Genomic DNA, 6,082 nt, shown 5'->3' on the forward strand with positions numbered 1-6,082 from the left:
GCCCGACTGAAGCACTGAACCAGAGTGGAAAGGGTAACCGGGAGGCGAGCGTGCAGAGTGCTGACAACCAAGCGGTATTGGCCGCTATAGCATCACTGCAAGCGGAATTATCCCAAGCCAAGTCAGACATTTGCGACAAAATTGACGAAAAGATTGCTGACGTGAGTACAACTTTGAGAGGTGAAATGCCGCTCTGAAAACAGAAAGCGACACTGCATTTTTCGCAGTAAATGCTCGATTAGACACCCAAAATGAAACTTTGGAAAGTTTAGGTGAGTCAGCTAATGTTACCTCAGACACAGTTGTGGAACTCGAAGCTAGGGTAAAGCAATTACATAGCCAAGTTGAACAACTTTCAGCAAAATGTTTGGACTTGGAGGGACGGTCTAAACGACAAAATCTGAGAATTGCTGGAGTTAAAGAGGGGGAGGAAAATGGTCAGAAAACCAGGGACTTCGTGGCACAACTGCTTATGGACGTTTTAAAGCTGGATGAAAAACCAGTGATAGACCGAGCACACAGAGCCCTCCGCGAGCGCCCCAGTGGTAATGGGCCACCTCGACATCTGATTTTAAGGGTGCACTACTGCCATGCTCTGGAGGACATATTGCAGAAGGTTATGAAGACCAAACGCCTCATTTATCAAGGACAGCAAATTCAAGTTTTCAGAGACTTTCCATCTGAAGTAGTTAAACGCCGAGCTGCCTTCACTCCAGCCAGGAATTTGCTGCGAGACCAGCCTGGAGTCAAATTCGGACTCTTATACCCAGCCAAGCTGAGAGTGACGCACAACGGGAACGAGACCACATTCACAGACCCCAAGGAGGCCCGTCTATATGCTGAACGTCACTTCGGCCAGGGCCACAAATGAGACACTCACTTCAAAGCATGGCGCATTCATTTATGAGAGTCTATTGGTAAATGACAACAGGGGATATTGTGGTGAGTCATCCATGGACAAGTAAGCCTACACAATAGGCCCAGGCACACATTCATAATCACACTCAAGGGTAACAATTTGACTTTGATAGAATGGTGACTGAATTTGAGAGTTTAAGAATGTAACAGTTTGGATTACTATAGGCCAGAGTTTGTGTTTTTCAAAGTATAAGCCTTGGAGTTGTATGTTTATTTGAATAGGATCTGCTAAAACTTTGGAGTGTTACATATCCTTCTAATTTTACTTAATGGAAGATGCATAATCTTTATTTTGAGACCAAAAACAGGTTTTGTTACAAGTTTTATAACTGTAGAGCTACTAGCTACAGTAGGATAAAGAGTTTCAACCACTGTTGGTTGCTAGAGTTGGAGTCATTCTCGGTTTAGAGAGAGTAGAATTGCTTAAACTATCAATGTTATTCTTTATTATTATTATTATTATTTTTTGTTTTTTATGTGTAAGTGTATTTGGAGTGGGAGGGGAACGGGAAAGGGCGGGAGGGGAATGGGAAAGGGTGGGAGGGAGGATGGAGTGTCGTTTAGCTTGTGGTTACATACACCCAACGGAGAGAGGAGAGAGTCTAAGGACAGATGCCTTAATCAGCTTACATGATGCACAACAAAACAGTTAAAGAGAAGAGGAGGGATGATATAACATTTTGTTCTTGGAATGTAAATGGTATTAACGAACCTGTCAAAAGAGGCAAAGTGCTTGCACACCTTAAATCACTACAAGTTGACATTATTTTCTTACAAGAAACGCACCTGAAGAACGACTCACATGCTAGGCTCAGGTGTAGGTGGATACAACATATATACCACTCAAACTTTTCAGTAAAGGCTAGAGGCACGGCCATTTTAATTCGTAGGGGAGTTCCTTTTAAGCACCTATCTACAATAGTAGACAGGGACGGGAGATATGTCATAGTCGTGGGGGAAATCCATTCTACTCCAATAACCCTACTGAATGTTTACGGACCAAACAACGATGACCCTGAATTTTTTAGAAAGGTTTTAAATCTGATACCAGATATTTCTAGTACTAATCTAATAATTGGTGGCGATTTTAACTTAGTTTGGACACTTATTTGGATAGGTCTTCTACACAGAGGGTGGAACCTTCCAAGGCATGCAACCTTTTGAAATCCTATATTGAAAACATGAATGTCTCTGATGTATGGCGGATTTCTAATGCTACTGGAAGAGAGTATTCCTTTCATTCCAAAGTACATAATGTCTATACTAGAATTGACTTTTTCTTAGTTGATGGCAAACTATTACCACTTTCCTATAATGCAAAATATCACAATATTATTATTTCTGACCACAGTCCAGTATCATTTTCACTAAAGCTTGGTGAAAATGTGCCTATCCAGAGAAGCTGGAGATTTAACCCCCAGCTTACCACAGATGCAAAGTTCTGTGAATACCTAGAATCAAACATTAAGATATATTTTGAAACCAATGATAAAAATGATACCTCTCCTACACTACTATGGGAAGCTTGTAAGGCTTATTTGAGAGGGTGCATTATTTCTTTCCAATCTTCTCTCAAGAAGCGCAACAAAGCAATACAGCTAGAACTTGAGAAAGAAATCCATCAGTTAGACATAGAGAATGCCCAGCAACCCTCTTCAGAAAAACATACAAAAATCTCAACCCTTAAATACAAACTTAACAAAATATTATCAGATAGAATTTGCAGAGCCTTTATCTTCACAAAACAGAGATATTTTGAATTCGGAGACAAACCACATAAATTATTAGCAAGGCAACTGCGAAAACTTGAAAATGACAGGACTATCCACAGAATTAAGTCAGGCTCAGGTAATATCCTTACCTCCCCCAAAGATATTAATGACAGATTTAGGCAGTTCTATGAAACATTGTATACATCTGAATCAACTTCTCTACCTGAAACAATGCAATCATTTTTAGACGAATGTGAACTCCCATCACTAAGTCAAACGGACCGCGATGCCTTAGAGGCAGACATTACATGTGAGGAATTACTAGCAACCATTGGGTCAATGAAAAATGCTAAAAGCCCAGGACCGGATGGTTTTAGCATTGAGATATATAAGAAGTTTGGAGGATTGCTGGCCCCCTACCTAGGCAAACTATACACCCAGTCATATGATGATGGTGTATTGCCTCAGACGCTGACTGAAGCCACCATCATTCTTCTCCCAAAAAAAGGGAAAGACCTAGAAGAGGTGGGCTCATATAGGCCAATATCATTGTTAAACACAGATCAAAAAATTCTGGCCAAAACAATGGCCAGAAGACTTAATGCCTTTATGGGTAAGTTGGTACATCCTGACCAAACTGGGTTTATTCCCAATAGAAACTCCTTCCACAACTTTAGACGTCTTCTAAATATCATGCATTCTCCCAGACTTCCCAAAAAAGACCTTATTATCCTCACTTTGGATGCTGAAAAGGCATTCGACCGGGTTGAATGGCCATACTTATTTGCAGTCTTGCAGAAATTCAACTGCGGTGAGAAGTTTGTGTCCTGGACTAAGCTGTTATACAATGGCCCCTGCGCCAGGATACTCACTAACCGGACTCTTTCTACTCCTTTTCAGCTTGGCAGGGGTACTAGGCAGGGATGCCCACTTAGCCCATTACTGTTTGCGCTAGCCATAGAACCACTTGCTGAAACCATTCGATCACATCCAGAAATCCATGGCTACAACACAGAGTTTACCAAAAATACAATATCATTGTACGCAGACGACATTTTGTTATATGTTACTCAACCAATGATTACAATTCCATCAGTACTGAAAATGTTTAATTTATTTGGTACTTTTTCTGGGTATAAGATTAACTGGAGTAAAAGTGAGCTACTACCAGTACAATTTGAGGATCAAGACTGGCTCAAACAGCTTCCCTTTCATATAATATCGGACAACTTAACCTATCTGGGATAGTAATTACCAAGAACTATAACGCTCTTTACAAGGCTAACTTCCCTGTGCTGTTAAACAAGCTGGAGCACAATATTCAATTCTGGAGAACACTCCCTATCTCCCTGTTGGGTAGAGTAAATGCTATTAAGATGATCTTCCTCCCCCAGCTACTTTATCTTTTTCAAAACTTGCCTATATACCTTACAAAATCTTTTTTTAGGAAACTGGACTCTATTATTCTTCCCTTTATATGGAACTACAAGTCTCATCGAATAAAAAAGGACCATCTCTGCAAACACAAAACCAACGGGGGGCTGGCACTGCCTAATTTTATTCTATACTACTGGGCCACCGGAATACGCTCTATTGCACACTGGTTGGATGACACTCCATCACCCTTCGATGGGCTAGAGATGGAACGGGAGGATTGCCTACCATTCTCTATTAGAGCAGTTATGCTATCACCTGTACCAGTCAAAAGAACCTGTTTTAAACACAACCCTATCATTCACGACACAATTAGGATATGGAAACAACTAAGAAAACATTTCAAACTTAATGCAGTGTCTTTTTTGCTTCCTATAGCAGCAAACCCCACCTTCACTCCCTCTGTTCTGGACGGGACCTTTAATACCTGGAAGCAAATAGGAATTTGTAATGTTGGCAACCTGTACATAGAAGGGACTTTTGCTTCTTTCCAACAACTCCAAGAGAAATATAACTTGCCAAAGAATCAGTTCTTCAGATACCTTCAGATTAGAGACTATGTCAGAACACATCTTCCTAACTTTGAGAAGGCAGTGGCAGACAAGTTAGAGAGTTTTATTAAACTGTTTGCTAACTCTCGTTACATAATTTCACAACTGTATGACACACTACAAAGCATGTGCCTTCCCAAAATGGACAAAATAAAAGAGGAGTGGGAAAAAGAGATTGGGGCCGTTATACTTCCTAATGTGTGGGAGGAGAGTTAGAAATACATCCACGACTGTTCCATTAATGCCAGACACTGTTTAATACAATTTAAAATCCTGCACAGGCTACACTTTCAAAGACAAATTGCATAAAATTTTTCCAGAAGTCTCACCTTTGTGTGATAAATGTGAGTCCATGGAGGCTACCTTATCACATAGTTATGCTCTTTGCCCCAAACTTCAATATTATTGGGGTCGAAATATTTCGGTTTCTTTCTGTGATCTTGAAGTTCAGATAGAGCCAGACCCTATTTTAATAATTTTGGAATATCTGGAAGAGCTAAGGAAATTAAATGTAGCACAACAGCGTTCTCTGGCATACGGTCTAATAGCTGCAAAAAAGCTGATCTACTTCTCTGGGAAAAAGAAAGAGGTACCCTCCTTTAAACACTGGCTGACTGACTTGACAGATACTCTACATTGGAGGAGAATTAGATTCATTCTGAAAGACAAGCTGAGGGACTTCAGAAAATTGGCAACTTTGATCTCTCATCTTGATAGAGAATTGAATTGACACCCAAGTGAAATGCACTCCTAGGGAGGGATGGGTGGGTTATGGTAAGAGAAGGGAGGGGGGGTTGTGGTGGGAGGGTGTCTGTTTTGGGTGGGGTTTAATTTTGTATTTTGTATTTAATTTTTTGTATGGTGTGTGATGTTTGTGTACATTTGTCTTCTCTGTTGTTTTTGTTTGTGAAATGAAAAAGGAAACATGTTGCTGTCAATTGCCAATTTCACTGCTGTACGATGTGTTTCCCAATAAACATATTTGAAACATAAAAAATAAAATAAAATAAATAAATAAAAAAAATTTGTAAAATAATGGTAAACTCTAGTTGTACCACTATGCTACAGTCTTAGTATGGTATCACAATACTAACGTACCGTAAATCCTCAAATAAAGACCAGGATTCAATTAACATGAACATGTATTTATGAAATGCATTCAATTCAATTGTGATGTCTGCTTTGTGCTGATGGACTGATGCTGGTAGGCTACAGTAAAATAGGCTACCGGTACCTTATTTTACCCCCGGCCTGTATACGGGGCCCGGCCTTTATTTGTCCGTATCGACCACGCCCCCGGCTACTATCTGAAGCCCGGCCTCTAATTGAATCCCGGTCTTTATTTGAGGATTTACGGTACATGTGTATGTGTGTATGGGAACAGTGGGACGATGACAAATGCAGGCAAAAGGTTGATATTAATGGTATTTAATTACGAGGACTATATAATTAAAAAAATTCCAGCGT

Source organism: Clupea harengus, chromosome 13 (genome assembly GCF_900700415.2).
Source record: "Clupea harengus chromosome 13, Ch_v2.0.2, whole genome shotgun sequence".
Lineage (NCBI taxonomy): Eukaryota > Metazoa > Chordata > Actinopteri > Clupeiformes > Clupeidae > Clupea > Clupea harengus.